This window comes from Cornus florida, unplaced genomic scaffold (genome assembly GCF_030987335.1).
Source record: "Cornus florida cultivar Cherokee Brave unplaced genomic scaffold, ASM3098733v1 CherokeeBrave_3.0.0_Hap2_Chr09, whole genome shotgun sequence".
NCBI classification, from domain to species: domain Eukaryota; kingdom Viridiplantae; phylum Streptophyta; class Magnoliopsida; order Cornales; family Cornaceae; genus Cornus; species Cornus florida.
Window position 1 is genome coordinate 13,012,539 of NW_026775579.1, and position 19,678 is coordinate 13,032,216.

Here is a 19,678-nt window from a genome sequence, read left to right on the forward strand (position 1 = left end):
AATAACTACATGCGTGGTTTGATCCGCAAAGGCGTCCGAATATTTCGTCATTGAATTTCGTTTTCATTTACAAGTAAAGATTACCTTTGAAGTTGTAGCTTGTTGAGTTCACTAGTAGTGAATGGTTTATATATGTTTCAATTTCGTTTAGTATACTTATATCTAGTATGCTAGTATATTCTGTATTTTATTACACTTGCTTAAGGTAGCTCGAGAAGCTCCCTTAGTTCACCTTACAACTTAGATGTTTGGTGGAATGATCCCTTGTATTGATCTATATTAAATTTGCATGACAATTGAAACTTTAAGGTATGTGCATGCACTTCTTCTTATGAGTAATTTGTTTACTCACCCTAATTGTTTGGGATATTTTCAGATAAGGAGACTTTGTATCGGGATACACAACATCCCTAGGTTTACTTGGTTGATTGAAGCACTTTTGTGTATTTTGTAAACATGCACGTGTTAGCATGCTAGCTTTTTTTTTGGTTTGATATGCTGAAACTTATATCTTTCATTTGAAATATTTAATGTGTACTTAAGTGCACCTTTCAAGACTTATTTGACATATATGTAATGAGGCCAAGGGCCATTTACCTTTAAGTTTACTTTTATGCTCTTTGGTTTCTTAGTTTACTTATGAAAATTATGAAATTCAGAGGTTTGGTATGTGAAAATTTGCAAATGACATGCATTAAGGATATAGGCCCTTGTAACATGCTTAAATATATATATTTTACGTTTGCGTGCATGATCATTTCCGCACACAACATTAAACTTGGTGAAATAAAAAGTTGGAGCTACATGCATTTTTGCATTTTCTGCAAAATCTGATCTTAAGGGTATTTCGGTATAGAAAACATGATTTTAAGGGGGGTCGCTTCATAACTTTTTTTCAAAAAATGTCATTTAAGCCCTCAAAATCCCATTTCAATCTGAAAAATCTAGTGCAACTTGAGCTGCTGTCAGGGTGCTGCTGCATGCATTAGCGTGTGCGGTGTGAGCCGCGGGTGCCCACGGTGTCCTACTTGGCAGTTTTTTAACCTGATTTTGAAACTTTCATAACTTCTTCATCCGGACTCCAAATCAGGTGAATCTTGAGTCTAACTTTGTTGATTTTTTGTGGTCTATCCATTGGTGTGCTCGGTAGCACCCATTTTTATTTTGAAAAAGACTATTTTACCCCTAGGGTAGTACTTATTCGTTTTTAAAACGTCGCTTCCACACTTTATTTTCTTTGAGTTCTGTGACCTCATGAAAGGTCATTTTGGAGTCTTAGGGATGTGTTATATATTTAGAGACCTTGATTTTGTCTTTTGCTTCCACATTCGGGATCCATTATCAGATCAACCTTCGGGTCATCATAAGGCACACTGGCTTGTAAAACCAGGGCTATCACATATACTAACTGTAATGGGTGGGCGCTTGCCCATTTACCCAAAAGCTCAAGCTATTGGGTAGTGCTATATACCCACTCATTTATACTCAATCACTTTTCCATCTAGATCCGATGTGGGACAAATGACACTTTTTACACTAGGTTATTTGGAAAATCAACCATGTCACCATAGTAGAGAATGTCATGGGTGATAGATAGTTGGCAAAACTAGTGGTGTCAAAAAGTCAGGATGGGCAAGGATTATAACACATATTCAAGTCTTGACTCTTAAGATTTATTACCTTGTACAAAAGTGATGTCAAAAGGTTAATAATTATATTCTTGTTCTTCCCCTTCATCGACATAATATTTGATGAGCCTTAGGATTCTTAATTTGCAGTTCCATGTTTTCCACCAATTTATAGTACTCTAACTGAAACCCAAATGCTACTGTCAAAGATCATTCATAAAATCCTAATCTACTTTAAATTTATGAAATTTGCGTCATTAAAATATCACTTTAAAATAAATTAGATACTTTGGGGGTTTATACCAAATTTCTTATTTAAATGATTTTTTTGCCAAATTTTTTTTTTAAAAAAAGAGATGAGGGTTTTATGCAATTTTCCCTTGATTTTATCATACACAATGTTATTAGAAAACATAAGAAAGTGCTTTAAGCCTCAACCTAATATAAGTAAAATTGCAATTACATAATATTCCAACGCCAAAGTTTTGAAAAGTAAGATCAACAATACGTCACACAAGCGTTATTCTTCTTTAAAGATCTTCTGTTAAATATAAAAGAGAGAACCTTGTATTGTATTGATATATGAAATATGAAGATACATGGGGGATTATATAGGTGATGAGATGTGTGGAGAGCAAGAAACCTAAACCCTATATGGTAAACCTATACATTGTTAAAATATATTATATAATATAGTAATAATATATTCTACAATATATTCTAACAGCCCCCCTCCAAATCAAAGTGGATTGAATAAAATCCTCTTGAGTTTGGAAATGTGGAAATAATTAAGATCTTGAAAGTGGCATGACAGAAGCAATTTGGTGAAGATGGGATTTCACCCACGATGAAGATGGAGATATGATTAGCAGCTGACATGGTAGGTGATGTGACACTACTGCTGGCACCTCTTCTGACTATGTCTGAGATTGCAATTGACGTGGCAAGTGACATGGCACCGCTGCTGGCTGTGTTTGACATGGCAACTGACGTGGCAAGTGACCCACGACTGCTGGCATCGTTGTTGATGTGTATTGGAGTCTGATTGGGCAGCTAAATAAGGCTTTTTTTTAATTATGAATGTGACGGCCCAAGTTTTGTTAACCCGGTACATCAATGATGACCAAGGATGACCCGTTAACGGATCCAAAATGCGGAAGCAAAAGATGATCAAAGCGAAAGAAAGAAAGGTTCTGAAGCATGGACGAGCGCTTGTTCGAAGCCCAAGCACCGAGCTCTCGTTCGGCACTTATCAGCGCAGAGCACTCGTTCGGCACTCATTAACACTGAGCACCCGTTCGGCATTCATCAACACTGAGCACCCGTGCGGCACTCATTAAAGCTGAGCACCCATTCGGCACTCATACAAGCTCAGTCATTCTAACCTATAAGATCTATCATTCTAACCTACATGGTCAGGTGTTCTGACTTATATGGCCAGGCGTTCAGACTTATATGGTCAAATGTTCTGACCTACATGGTCAAGCATTCTGACGGAAGGGTCAAACATTCGAACTTGCGTGTTTAGGCGTTCTAACCTACATGGTTAGGCGTTCTGATGGAAGGGTCAAGCGTTTGGACTTGTATGGTCAGGTGTTCTGACCTACATGGGCAGGTGTTCTGACGGAAGGGTCAAGCGTTCGGTCTTGCATAGCCAGGCGTTCTGACGGAAGGGTTAAGCATTCGGATTTGTATAGTTAGGCGTTCTGATGGAAGGGTCAAGCGTTCGGACTTGCATAGTCAGGCGTTCTGACAGAAGGGTCAAGTGTTTTGACTTGCATAGTGAGGCGGTCTAACGGAAGGGTCGTGTTCGGACTTGCATAACAGGCATTCTGACCTGTATGGTCAGGTGTTCTGATGGAACGGTTAAGCATTCGGACTTGCATTGTCAGGCATTTTGACGGAAGGGTCAAGCGTTCGGACATGCATAGTCAGACGTTCCGATGGAAGGGTCAAGCGTTCGGACTTGTATAGTTAGGCGTTCTGACGGAAGGGTCAAGCGTTCGGACTTACAAAGTCAGGCGTTCTGACCTACATAGTCAATCGTTCTGACGGAAGTGTCAAGCGTTCAGACTTGCATAGTCAAGCGTTCTGACGGAAGGGTCAAGGCCCAAACTGAACCTTAGCTATAAGAATTAATCTCGAGCATGTGTTAGTCGACTAATGGCTCTTATCAGCCGAACGAAGAAACAGAAAGCAACAATCGGTCGAACGACAAAACAAAAAGCAACAATCAGCCGAACGACAAAACAAAAACAAGAAATCAACCAAACGACAAAACAAAAACAGGTTTAAGGCTAACCTTAAGGCTATACATACATTACAAATGATCCAAAACAAGTGAAAAATATACTTATGAACTTTAAAATTAATGGCCATTGGCCTCATGTTATATACGCACATAAAATGAATGTCAAAAGGTGTGCTTATGCACACATTATATGTTTAAAATCAAATATACACATTTTGACATATAAGGCTACAAACAGCATTTCAAGTCAACCTTTACAAGAATGGAAACCTTCAAGTCCACTAATCATCCAAGCATTACGAGAATCTCAACCTTGATTCCTGTTCCAGAAAAATGACCCCAATAACTTTGGTGTGAGTAATATAAAGCTACTCGTAGGAGATGAGCATGCAAAGACCTAACGTTTTACAAGATTATCACATCAATGTGAAATAATTCAACAAGTTATACCACCTAATGTCTATGTAAAAGGTGAGATTGAAGGAGCATCCTAAGCTACCTTAGAATATTTCTAGCATAAATCACATTATTCATGCAATTCAAACAACATAGAAGCATGTTATATAAGGTAATAGGACATAGATTCTTAAAGCCATTAATTTGAAATCTAAAATACGAAAACAACTAAAGTGAGTCATGCCACCTAACGTCTATGTTCCAAATAAATCTATAGGATCTTTCCTAAGGTACATTTGAACATTTAAAGCATAAATGTACTTAACAACATTAAAATCTATGATAATTTATTAAAAATCATAATGCCTAAATGTACTTAACAACATTAAAATTTGCAATGATTCATTAAAAATCATAATGCATAAATGTACTTAACAACATTAAATCGTCAATAATCAAAGCTACAAGTCATAATTAAACATTCGTTGTCAACTTGGAATTGAATGCGAAATCAAATAGTGAAAGACTTGGACATCAAATCTCAGAGTACTGCCGAGATCTAAACGGTTATTCCGGGCACTAACCCGCTGGGAATACCACCCTAGTGTGCACTATGTTAAATGGGGAGAACTCATACCTCCCGTACTAGAGCCAAACTCTAGCCATATCTTCGTAACAATATCCCAAGTGACTCAGAAATAAATAAGTTAATAACTTATATACGAATTTAAATAATGCACGAAACTACCTTCATGCACAAATAGGTTGAAACCACACAACACATGCTCTTTTGATGCACAAATCTTTATTGAAAGAAGTATCTTTTTTGTCAAATCAAAAATGGAAAAGAAAAAGGAGGATTTGAAAAAAATTATCTCTTCTAATAAGACGAAAAAAATAAAAAAGGTAGGTTATTTCTATTAAATAAAAATATGGGCCTTACGAGTTTGTATGAGGGAGAATGTTAGAAGTGGAATTTGTCCCATATTGGATTCGGATGAGAAATGTAATGGGTATGTATAAATGGATTGGGTATTAACCCCATCTAATAATTTAACCTTTTAGGTCGGACCGTGAAATACCCTACCCGTTATAATAAGATTTTTCTAAACTTGTTTACATTTATAATACTCTAAATATTTTTCAATCCAAAAATTAATAAGGAAAGCTTATGGCTTTTGAACCATGGCCTTAAAAAAAAAAAAAACTATTTTAGAGGTTTATTGAACTTATCAAAGAGCTAAGCTTTTGAAATCTCAACAATTGTAAAACTTTGCAGTAAAACACCAAAAAAAGAAAGAATACTCTTTATTCAATTATCTATGGAAGTCCATATAACACCAGTTCTTATTTTACCTTTCATCCATATTATTATATATAGAGTCTCACACTTAAACTGGAAATTCAATAGTGACCATCCAATGCTTTCTACTTTCTTGTCTTAATATCTTACTCATAAGTTAAAGGATGATAAGCAATAGGAATCACACACAAATCCCTTTCCCTGCTAATTGCTAAACTAAATATCTTAGTCATGTCTAAATCTTCTAGCTTTTGTCCCTCAGGAAGTTTTCAATCAAAGTGATACAATAAATTAGAAAGTGGAAGCTCAACATTAGCTATCCCAAATGATATGCCAGGACATATTCTCCTGCAAGCACCAAATGGTGTAAATTAGAAATGAGTCCCTTTGTAATTAACTGAACTGTCAATGAATCTCTCTAGATGAATGCTCACTGGATCACTCCAATTTTCAGGATCTCTACGAATTGCCCATACATTGACAATGACTTTAGTTTTCGCAGGTATCTCATATCCATTAATTTCACATCTCTCTCTGCACTCTCTCAGAATTAATAGAGGGCTAGGAGGGTGTAATCTTAGAGTTTCTTTGATAACTGTTGACACCATTTTTAGTAAATTGGGCAGTGACGTGGCAATTGGATGGAAGTAAATTGGGCAGTGACGTGGCAATTGGGTGGAAGTAAATTGGGCAGTGACGTGGCAATTGGTTTGAAGTAAACTGGGCAGTAATGTTACGTGGTTTAATATTGTATGCAAAGGTGGAGATGATAGAAGCTTTTAAATTAACTAATGGATAAGGATCATAGTACTAGTATTTATCTTTTAGTTGGTTATACTTAAATATTATGTTTATCTATAGGATTAGCATATTTTGAAATTACATTTAGTTTTGTGATAGAGTTGTAATGCAAGTAAAATACTTGCATATAGGAGTTTGTTTTTCTGTATTATTCTATAAATAATTGTAGAGGCATGTTGTGCTAGAGGTCCAGCACCTTTAGAATCTTTTATTATTATTGTTGCTTTCTCAAGCTTATTCCCATATAGCATCCTTGCTATTTCTATCTCTCTCTCTCTATATATCTCTCTCTATCTCTTCTCCCTATCACCTTCTATATCTATATTTTCTCCCCTTTCTATTCTCAAACTGTTAGTATATTTATTCACTGATAAAAGTCCTTTTAATTAAGGCAATCCTAAACTCACAGAGGAGTATATTTGTTCTCTTTCTCTTCGCATCGCTTGAAAGTCAAAGTTCTCAAAGAGACTATTGCTGACTAAACACACTCAAACCACATTGTTAGTTCTGGAATGCCCGCAATAGATCAATTTAAAATCAGCTCTAGCCAACTGATTTTAGCGTCAACATTCTTGGCACGCCTAGTGGGACCCACTAGGTGAGTGATTTATAGTAAAAATATGAAATCGGCTTCTCAACCGACGTGTGAATATTCTGATAAGTCATACCAGCAGATGTCTCAGTATTCTAATCAGCCATATGGTTGGCCAGACAATTATCAATAACTAGTAGCGGATTATCGCCAGACGCCAACAGTCACTGATTATCGACAAAGGCCAACATTCGATTATTGGCAGACACCAATAGTCGATTATCGGCAGATGGACTATCAACATTTTGCTCTGGCACCACAGTACCCTCTGATACACGGGGGCCAATCGATGGCCAATTAGTCGTATGGTTAGAATGAAAATTATCAGCAGCTAATTATCGGTGCTGTGTCGTCGCACCAACGTCTAAAAGATGTGCACTAAGAGTGTGTGAGTGCAATGTGGCCAAGTTTCAAATTTATAAATGCCACTACTACCTTTAACTAAAAATATAGCTATGGTAAGTAGGGATCGTCCCAAGGGATTGTGGGTGCACTAGTTATGGAAACAATCTATAGGGTCAGTAGGTCGAATGATTAAGAGATGGTGTGTTTAGTTGATTAAACTACAAGCTAAACTAAACAAGTTCAATGTAACATAAGCAATTTAGATGAAATTTAGAGAAACCAAGAGAGTGAGGTCTTGGGGTCTAGAGAAAACCATTAAACATCACCATTCTAAACATTCAATGCTTAATTAATGAGGGGAAACATGTGTAGCAATTTGAGAATGTGTGATTGATTGTTTCAACAAGTATGGATGACCAATTAAGCATATATTATCTAAGCAATTTAGTGAATAGCACAATATATCAAATTAAGCCATTAATCCTCCCTTTAAGCTCACAATCCAAACACATCACATGGTTAGAGAATAATATTACTTGCATTCATAAGCATGGAATATCAAACAACAAGCATGGATTGTTCTCCCATCTAACAACTAAGGCAACTACACTACAACTAAGCTAAGGGCATGAAAATTAAACTAAAGAAACTAAGGGAAAGGCACAATCCATCAAGACATGAGTATGAACCATCAAATAAACCACAATAGTATTCTATTAAGCACTATGCCTTGATAATCTCTAGATCCATAGCATCAACACACATAGACATGCATCAATAACACAAAAACTAGAGATAAACACATAAACATCTATTCTAGCATACATAGACATATGGATAGAATGAAATGCTCAATTGGAAGTATTAAACCACATAAATCATTGAATAAACAAGGTTCATGTATAAAATAAATGTCAAGACAAGATTACAGCACAAATCCCCTCAAAATATAAAGCATTAGAGTCTAGAAGGCATGCTTAGTGCTAACTCTAGCCCCAAGAAGATGTTTAGCCACTCATTGAAGTAGTCATCCAACCCTCAAGGGCTATCTCCATGGTAGAAATGACCTCCTTCTTGATGGAAACCTTAGAAGAATGGAAAAATTCCGAAAGATGTGTAAAAGTTCTCCCTAGTCTCTAGCCTCTGCTTCTCTCTTTTCTTCTTCTCTAAGAATGAGATATGATATGATATTGTCTCCTATGAGTTATGATGGTATCTATGATGTAAAAGAGGCTCAAAATCCTTATATAGGAGGCTCAAGTGTCACACCCAATGGTCTGTATTCATGCACTATGGTCTTTGAATTGATTGCACATGAGCCAATTTTTAATGAGCTAGAACTTATTTTTTTCGGACTTGAGGAGGTTCAATCGATCGAACTATCTTGAGATCGATCGAACATTACTAAGATCCATCGAATACTGCGGAGATCGATTATCCTTGGTGACGCCTTTTTGAATAAAGACAAATCTCTGAGATATTTAGGGATATTTTGGGAAAGAGACAAAAGTGGTAGGTGTGGTGGTAGGTGAAGATAGGATCGAATATTTTTGATCGATCGAAGAAAGGTTAGATCGATTGAAGATGATAAGATCTTTTGGACAAGGACAAAGGTTTGGATCCATCTTGAAATGTCTAGATCGATCTTTCTCTGATCAATCAAGGGAATGTTGGATCGATCGATCTTGTTGATTTTCCACACTTTGCTTCATTCTGCTTCCACTTTACTCTTTTCTTCCATTCAACTTGACATTGCTTCTTTTCGGCTTTTATTTGGCTGAATTTACTTATTTTGGGGATAAATGCCTGAAAAGGGCAAGACACGAAATTAGTTTAAAACAGGAAAGTAAGATAAATAAAGGTCCTAGAATACCTAAGCTTAAGGGGTTCAAATGTGCACTTTTCACTGCTCATCACACCCCCAAACTTAAATATTGCTAGTCCCTAGTAATGAACTACGAAGTAAAAGAATGAAATGAATGACTATACAAGTATGAACTAAAATGCAATAAATGGATAACGCCACTTTCGTAGGGAACACGATTGAATTTAGCACATGCAATAAGCCTTTTAAACCCCTAGGTTACCCCTAGTGGACGAGTGAAGTCTCATGAAGGTTTCCAGAAATGATACCCACAAACATTAAGCTCATTCTCACAAAAGAGGGACTAATATTGCAAACAAGCTTTGGGAGAAAACTACCTTAAGTATGCAATTTTTCAACCATTTCTAAGCAATCTCCCAAAATCTCAACATTAAGCAAGCAAGTATGGTCCTCCACACATCAGGATAATGATCATACAAATCAAAACAACTCTAGAATCCTTTTTGAGTGGATCGGCATAAAAAATGTTGCTATCTTAGCCAACTAAAGAAATAATCACATCCTTACCCTCAAACTAGCACACAAATCTAGTACCGATCATCAAGACAAAGAGTGGACCTTTTATTAAAGCTTTATTGATCTAGGTGTGCTTATTATTTTCACTTGATTTTTTTATTTTTTTCCCTAATCCTAAGGATCAATGATGGAAGCATAGTGTAATGTGTTGATCTATTAAGCTTTCTAGAGATCCATGAGGTCAAGCGTTAGGTCAAGGACTCCCAAACCAGAAGGCTTTAGGGCACTAGGTGTTCAAACACCCCTAAGGACTTACAAGCTCAAATCAACTAGACTACAAATCAAAACAACCTGCATCTAATCATTTCCCACTTCTCACCTTTTTGGGAGAAGTCCTCACTTTTTTATTACTTTTGCAACTTTTTCTCTTTTATTTTTTTTATATTTATATTTTTATTTTTAACATTCAATTATTAACCTAGAGTTTGGGCCCTCCACCTTTCGGGATGAGAAATTCAATGCTTGATGAGGCTAGAATCCTGGCTACTCAATAAAAAGGGTTTGTTATCTACCTTTATCAAAATAAAAGCTTTCAATGCACTACTAGCTCAATTGGGATATAACCAATTCAATAATTAGTAAAGCATGTACCCCATAAATGAATGCTATTGTGCACCTATGCTAGTGTAGAATCCTAGAGTGAATCTCAAAATAATCACAAAATCGGGATGATGTGGACCACAAGTACAAACAATATATCAATCTTTTGAAAAATTTACTCCTAAATGGCATCCACAAGGCATACAATGAGTATTGGACTCTCAAGTGAAGCAATTTTTAAATTATAAGCAATATAGTCCTCAAAGGATCAAAATCACAGCTAGTTATGGACCAATAATAGAAAATCCCTCAAATACACAAGTCATGCTTAAAATTTGAATTGAAAGCAAATACTGCAATTAATATCATTACCCCCAAACTTAAATGGCACAATGTCCTCAATGTGTAAAGAGAACAAAGGAAAGAGTATACCAGTATAGCTATGGCAAAGAATGGTCGGGGCATAAGTACCCAAAGTGGGTGGCATAACCCCCCCAAACTTGGGATTAACTGTGGTCCTGAAAAGATGACACTTGGATAAAACTCATCAGATTACAAAAAGGATAATAATAGTGCACAGTGGACATGCAAGTGTAAATGGGATAATAAATGAAGTAAAAAGAGAGGAATAAAGGTGGTCCTAAAAAATTTGAGCAGCACTCTCTCTCACTGAAGTCACTGGGATGCACCTGATAATGGAGTCAATCACAGATAGATATATCAATATAGAGATATGACATCTAAAAGATAACATGTATAAAAAGATAAAAATAATGTACATCGCAATGTTTGGGCCAATAGACTGGTCAAAAATATATAGTGACAGTATCAAAAAGGATAGTCAAATATCATAGATATAGAAATGATGATATAGAGATAGAAAGATCAGGAAGAGGAGGTCGGGCGAGCAGGGCGTGACCCCTGGATATCTTTGGACATATCTCGCATCGCAACTAGGACATCTGAGCGGAGTGTAGAAATATCTACTCTGAAGGAGACCACATCGGACTAAAGAGAGACAACGGTGCCCTCCAAAGTCTATATACGCACTCCTAGGCTAGGTGTCTGTGTTGGAGTGTCAGGTATGACTGGGTCAGGAGAATGATGCTCATCCTGACGAGGCTCTGGGACATGTAGTGGCGACCCTGCGGGAGAGTGATGTGGTAACTCCTCTGCTGGAGGCTCCTGCTCCAAATCGATCTCCATATGTACCACAGCCGCCGGTGCATCTGTTAGATCGTCTGCTGCTGCTGCTGCTGCCTCTATCTCCTCCACCTCTGCCTCCTTCGCTGCTATCACTGCGTCCTACTCTAAACTCCTGATAAGAGCATTGTAGCTCTTATTCCAATCCTTCTTAACGAAGCTGTAGGCCCTCTGCTCGGGACACATCTCTGGATGGAAAGGGTAGCGCTGGTCCCGCAGGATCTGAGTAATAAGATGAGGGAATAGAAGGAACTTAGCCCGTTTGGGCTTCGCCTTGCTAATGCAGTCAGCGTAGAGCTTCATCATGACACTCCAGTAGAGTGTTGGGATAGATACCTAGTGGCCAGTGTAGAATCTGTACAAAGTAACCAAGAAATCTGAACGCCTTTGGATCTTATGGCCCGCCATGAATACGTTTCGGAACAAGACCGAATCGTAAAACCAGAGGTTGTCAAGCAAATAAGTCCAAGTGGTGAATGTATTACCTGCTGCATAGTGGCCTGTAAGTGCAACGGCCATGTCTACGTCAGAAGGCCTCCACAACGTAGGATAATGAAGCTCAGGAGGGCAGACATGCAGGCACCGAGAAGATCTGGCTAATGTATAAACTGTAACTTGGATTGGGTAGCCATCTATAGTGGTATACAGCTCTAATAGATTGCTCGGGGCTGGCTGGAGGTTCTAGAAGAACATCTGAACTAGCCGTAGGAAGACTGGATAAGTGACTGGCACCAGAATGGCTGAAATGCCGCGCCACTCGATGTCGTCGAAAGTTACCTGGGTTAGGACTGACCAAGAGAAGAAAGATATATCAAATACAGACTTGTGTGCCACTGATAGGTGTCTGAACTTCGATAGGGGGCGGTCTCGGACCTGGCCATACTGTGTCAGTGGTGGAGAAGGAGAAGGTACATGCTCAGCCTCATCAGAATGAGATGAGGAAGATATTGCATTTGAAGACTATAATCTAGAATTAGTTAATGAGGACTGAGCTGGAGCTGGCTCAGGAGGTGAGTCCTGAATATGAGAAGGTCCTGCTTGGTCCCCTTGCTCCTCTAACTACTCAGGTTGCTCTAGATCTGGATCCCAAGCATGAGAGGGCTCTGCAGGCTCCTCTACACGCTGTTGTACCCTCCTCGGATAATATCGATGGGTGACTGTCTTAACCCATGCCATGGCCTGCAAAAGAACGAAACACTTGCAAAGTTAATAACAGATAATAAAGATTTGAGGCACAGTATATAGAAATATGTATGTCAAATAAGATAGACAACTCAGAATAATAATCATGAATCTACCCAAGCGATGAAGAAGCCAAATAAACAGCGATTAAGTGAAATATGCTCAATAGTGTAAGTATGGAATGCATCAAATGTGGAAAACACAGGCGTTGGGCATCAAGAAACTAGCATGAACACTAAGGATGGTGTGTGAAGTGTGCATATGCAAATCTGTGAAGTTCGATCGATTATGACTTGAGTAAGATTGATCTCTATCAGATCGATCAGGACTAAATTCGATTGATCTTTGTGTGATTGATCATAGAAAATTTTGATCGATCGAACTGTTACGGGAAAGTTGAAAAGTCATAGATCTATGACGTGGATGACACGGGGGGTACCCAAGCAAGCTTGTGGGTCCCCTACACCTCAACAACACAAAAATGGTCACTTAGGACCCCCAAAATTGAATCAAAAATAGGAATATGTACAAATATATATACATATATATATACACATGCTTCGAAGATCAAAAATGGCAACAAATCATCATTAAAACTTAGATCTAGCATGGAAAGCATCTAAAACATATGATTGAAGCTTGAAATCCAAACATACAACTCAGATTTACCAAAACTCAACGAGAGAAGTGGTTCGAGAGAGATAGATGAAGTCAAGGGGTGGAGATGGGATTTCAAAGCTCAGAAAACTCGCCTGAGGTGGGAAGGTTGGTTGCAGCGATGAGAGGGAAGCTAGGGTCTTGGATCGATCTTTAAGATAGATCCAAATGACCCTTAGCTTCTATTTTAAAACTACCCCCGAAGAGTTCGATCAATCGAGAAAGATCTCCGATCGATCGAACATAAATCGATCTGTGGGATCACAGATCGATCTAAGCTCAAAACGACACAGTATTTTTGAAGTTTTTTTTTTTTTTTTTTTTTTAGAATTTAGAATTTGAATATTTAAAAATTAAAAATTCAAAATATTTTTGGATCTTTGGAAAAATAAAATAAAATAAACATTAAAAATTAAAATGCAGTCAAAGTTAAAGTCAAGGTCAACAAAGGGACACAGATCGATCAAGCTGAGATCGATCGAGAAGCTACTTCGATCGATCGAACAGGTGAAAACCTATAGACAAGTTCAAATGATCAGATAGAGAGCTGTTTTATACAGGGTTCAAAAATTTTCCAAGTGTTGGAAGTGAAGATCGATCCAAGAAGAATTTCAGATCGATCACAAAACATTTCGCACGATGGGACAGAGAGGTGAAATATGCAGGTTTGATGCAAGAATGAAGTTCGACTGATTGAACCTCTTTTGAGATCGATCGAATAGTCACAAAATGACTAATTTCAAAATGAAAGTGCATGCATTCTCAATCAAAATTCCCAACAATGTGTATGAACCCAGAATATATCTAGATGACGCAATAATTGAAAGGTAAAATAGAAATGAGGAAGGAATAGGGTTGTAAACCCTACGAAGCATTTGCTAGTCTTTAACATCTTTAGCAAGACGTTGGCTCTTTTAACCCAGATCAAATATCTTGTTATGCATCCCCTCCTTGGCGGGGTGAAAAACACTTTGAACCCCATCCAACAAATGGTTCTTTGAGGAACTTGTTGGATTTGGATCAAACAGAGTTGACGGTCCTTCATCAAGGCAACTCTTGGGCTTCCATGCCCTTTCAACACAAGGTTTTGAAACAACATTCTTTACTTTCAAGTTTGAAGATAGATTCTTGGAAATTCCACTTCCAAGCAAGGACTCAACTTTATCACATTCATTGGCAATACATTTTTCAACAACACACACTTCTTCCTGCTTGTCAATGGAATTCGGGGTCGGATTAAAAATGTTCAACTTCACTTTCATATGCCCAAAGGAAATTTTCATTATCCCCATCCTACAATTTATGTTGGCATTTGCGGTTGCCAAGAAAGGACGGCCAAGGATAACGGGAATTTGGCTCTTGGGGTTCGAAACCAGTTCTGTGTCTATGACAACGAAATCAACGGGGAAGAAGAACTTATCAATCTTAATCAAGACATCCTCAATGATACACCGGGGCTTTTTGATGGATCGGTCGGCAAGTTGCAAAACTACCGACGTCGGTTTTAAGTCTCTTAAGCCTAATTTGACATACACTAAATAGGGAAGAAGGTTGACACTTGCCCCTAAGTCCAGAAGAGCCCGATTAATGACATGGTCACCAATCATGCAAGAAGTAGTAGGTGAACCGGAGTCCTTAAAGTTTGGGAGAGTGTTATGTTGTAAAATGGAGCTCACTTGCTCAGTTAAGACCCCTTTCTTTGGTGCTTGGCTTTTGTTCTTCCTTTTTTTGGTGCAAAGATCTTTCAAGAACTTGGCATAAGCCGGAATTTGTTTGATTACATCCAAAAACGGAAGATTGATCTTCACTTGCCTAAACACATCAATGATTTCATTAGTCTTGGTCCTTTGTTTGTCAAGAGAAATGAATCCTTTTAAGGCATCTGGAAATGGAGCTTTAGGCTCAAAAGCTTTTTCAGAATCTTTCTTTGAAGAATTTTCAACATAAGAATTTTTTAAACTGTCACAAGAATTTTTCAAATCATCTTTCAAAGCTTTGTTCAAATCATTTTCCATTACTTTGTCAACAAAGGGGTCATACATATGCAATGAAAGAGGAATAGGATGTGAAATGAGACAGGTGTCAACTTTTGGTTGCACCAGTTCACTCTCTTCATTGGACATACTCACTTGGTTGTCCACAATTCTCCCACTTCTCAAGGTTGTCACTGCATTGACATGTTCGAATGTGTGACCTTCCAATGAGGAATGAGTCTCCACAACACATTGTTGCTTTGGTGGTGCATTCAAAGGCATCTTCCCTTTCTCTTTAGCATTCAAAATACTAGCTATTTGCCCTACTTGGGTTTCTAGCTTAGCAATGGATTAGGAATGGGAATAAAGCAATTGAGTGTTCGCCTTTAGAGTACCTAAAGCAGTCAACACTTTTTCCTCAAAAGCGGGACTCCTAGAATTTCCTTGAGAATAAGATGATTAGTTAGGAAAATGAGAATTAGAAAATTGATTACCATGCGATTGAAATGATGATGATCTAAAACCTTGGGAACTTTAGCCTTGTATTGGAGGTGGAATATACTTGTTTTGAAAACCAGCTTGGGGAGGGCTTGAGCCTTCCCATTATTTTTTCCAAGAGAAGTTTGGATGGTTCCTCCAACTTGAATTGTAATGAGTTCCATAGGGATTATTCCCTTGGTTGACAAATGTAGCATTGACTTGCTCATGGTTTTCACTTGGCACATGTCTATGGGGACAATTGGAAGTAGAATGTAAAACACTTTAACAAGTTATACATGATTCATTAGATGCACGATGATGAACATGGTTAGGGGAGGAAGATACTGGATTTGCCGAAGTTTGGTTAATCAAAAATTGATCAAACCTTTGAGATAAGGATTTTATCTCGGCAGCTATGTCATTAGAATTGTCAACTTGATATAAGCTAACATTCTTCCTTCCACCTAGATTTCTACCATTTTTAGAAGATAAGGATCTATGCATTGAATTTTCACTCAGGCTTTCATACAATTGCCACACAACTTTTTCATGCTTGTCAATATAAGAACCTCCCATGGATGCATCAACCATACCCTTGTGATTATCCGGCAAACTTTCAAAGAAATATTGGACTAGTTACCACTTAGGTATTTCATGAACTTCCTAATCAAGTAATTAAACCTTTCCCATGCCTCATGAAACATTTTCCCTTCCCCTTGAGAAAATTTACGAATGGAAGTTCTCAAGGCATTGGTCTTTGAAACTGGATAGTACTTCTTCAAGAACTCTTGTTGCATTTCTGCCCAAGAAGTTATCGAAAAATGTAATAACCGGGTCATTTGACTCCCTTTCCTTTTTCTGAATTTTTACGGATAAACTTTTTCCGTTTAAATTTCTTTTCTGAGCCCTGTTTCTCATCGCTTAATGTCATCTCGAGTGCTTAGAATTGGTTTCTGAGACTCTTTCGTTTGGATTGATAACTTCCTTTGAGGACCGAGTCATTTCCACATTTTCACTTTTCGGGCACTATTCACTTTTGTCCTTTTCCCTATTTCGTCCTCTTTCCTATTATGTCTTTTCCCCATTTGTCACTTTGATGGCATAACCTCATTTTTATGCTCAGAGTTAGTTTTTGACTTCACCTGTCTTCATTCCACGAAATACGTATCTTTACTTTTGCAATAAAGTACTCTGGTTGCTCCCGGTGTCCATAGGGGCATGGATGCATAGTTCTTTGGAATATTTTTATTTTCTTGGAGTGTTTTTCGTAAATATATTTTGAAGATATTTTATTTCAGGGGTTTCTAAGAAAATATCTTTCGGAAGATATTTTCATTCTGGGGCAGTTTCGCAGTTAACCCTTTTTATAGGGGCCATTGAGCAATTAACAAAAGTTATTACAAAATACCTCGTCTGGAGCCTGGATCCTCATACGAGATTCATTTTCACATTTTGTCGAGTCATGGACACTTGGAATTTCCTTTTGGTCATTTTTCTCCAGTTTCAAGGTTTGTGGACCCGGTTGCCGCCGAACTTGTTCGGGGCATATCTCTCTGCTTGAGACTTAGTTTTCAACGCTATTTCTTCTGTTGTTCATATTTTCTCATTTTGAATCTTTTTTGTTCACAGTCTTTTTCTGTTTGAGCGCGTTTGCTCAAAATCCACTTTTCCGGACCCAGCGGGGCCCGTTCGGGGCACTTTTTGAGATTTCTATAAAAGGGGGATGAGATATTTCATTTTTCATCTTCCCCACTCCCCTTAGACGACCTGAAGCAACCATAGATGTCCATGGAGCTGCCACTTTCTCTTTCCTCCTTTGAAAATACCTTTCCTAAGTGAAAAGTCTTCGGCCTTCACGTTTTTTGTACCCCTCGACGTGTTCTACTATCCCCCCTTATTAGAATTCATTTTTAATCATTTATTGAGTTTGGGTTAGGAGTCAAGTTATGATTTTCATAGGGCTTTCTTCGAATTCATGTAGATCGTGTTGTCCCCGACAAAACCCTTTCGATTTCGGCGGATTCGGAACACTTTTCTTCCGGTGGGGATTTGGGATTTTCATCCCAAATTAAGGTAGGGGGTGTTATAATTTACTTTCTTGCTATATTACATGCTTGTGATGCTTATACAACTTGATTACATGCTTGGATATAAAATCTAGAGATTTTATTATTTATTTTTCTTATGAAGGATTTAATTTTTCCGGTTGTCCATAGCTTCGTTTAATCATGTGGCATGATCGAATATTATCCCTTGACATGTTGATTGACATATATTAAATCTAGATCATTTGGACAAGTATTGAAGATTTTATTTAATATTTATCTTGAATAAAATATTAAATCATGTGGCCTTAACTAACTTGAAATCAATATGTGCTAGCAAATTATATTAGGCCTTAGCATTCTCTTCAACATAGGTGAATTTGAGAGAAATTGGAAGTGTTTTAAAATCTAGTAATATTTAATTAATTAGATTAATTAAATTCCTCTAAGTGTACCATTCATCCCATTGGAATTTCGACTTGAAATTCTTGATGTGCATGGCATGTAGTTTTATATATATTAAATCTAGAATATTTGATTAGGTTTTGAAACCTTTCAATTATTATTTTTCTTGTATTAAAGTTTAATACACATGGCCGTAACTTGCATAGAATGTACTTGTATCATTCTCTTAAATCAAGTCTCGACATATTGCATAACATACATTAATTTGAAATCATTAGGACGAGTTTCAAAATCTAGAGATTTTAATTAAATGAATTAATTCAAATCCATTCAATGGTTCCATGAGCTAGATTAAATTTCTAACCTTGTATTCATGATTTCCTTGGCAAGTTTCTTCATGTGTATTAAATCAAGAATAATTGGATAAGTCTTCAAACTTATATTTAATTAATTCCCTTGTATGGAATTTAATTCACATGGTTGCATCTTGTATGTAATTGACTTCTAACTTTACAATGAACTTGGCCTTGACATGATCCTTGAAATAACTTGTTCGTAGAAAATTTTGACTCACCTTGAAATCTTGATAATTTAATCCTTGAGTAGATTAAATTTCCTTATATGCTTCCATCGAGTTAATCATGCCTTGTTAGTGAATTCTTGTTAGACTTGTGAATTTGACTTGAATTCCAGGGACTTTATTCTTTTTATCAAGCATCGTGAATATCTTAAACTCATTAATGTACTTAACGAACATGCACATTTGTCTTGAAATGGTTTAATTACACATGTGTTTCTTATAAAGTAATTAAATTATGTATCTTATACTTGTGGTATATTTACCTCAATGAACTCTATGTGCTATGTATCTTGGTTGTTGTCTATATAGTTGCACACTATAATTTCTTGACAATTCACATGCCATGATAGTTGATGACCTTAAGGCATGACTTGTGTGTTCCAAAATCTTGATTGTACATGAAACGTGGTTAATGCATTTATTGTATTTGATATAATCTTGGGTGCACAACTTGTTGATTTTGGGACTTGGGATATCAATCAAGAATTGTCATGGCTAGGACTTGGTTCTAGTACGGGGGATTGTCCTCCTCCACTATAGTGCGCACTACGGGAAAGGTACCCATGGGTTAGTAGCCCTAAAGTGATCTCAAGAGTACGGTTTTAATCCGGGCGATATCCGAGTTTCCACATTGGTTGATTTTGCTCTTTAAATTTCAAGTTGCTATTCCTTAAAGTTTTAAACTTGTCATGTTATGTGAAATGCACCAATCTTGTTAAATCGCATAGATTTTATGCTTTGTTCTTGATTCTATGTATAATTCATATCTTGTAAGTTGGAATACTCCAATCTTGTTTAGTCACTTAGATATTATGTCTTGTTCTTGACTTCATGTACTATCCCTATTGTGTTAATTGGAATGCTCCAATCATGTTAAGTTGCATAGATTTTATGCC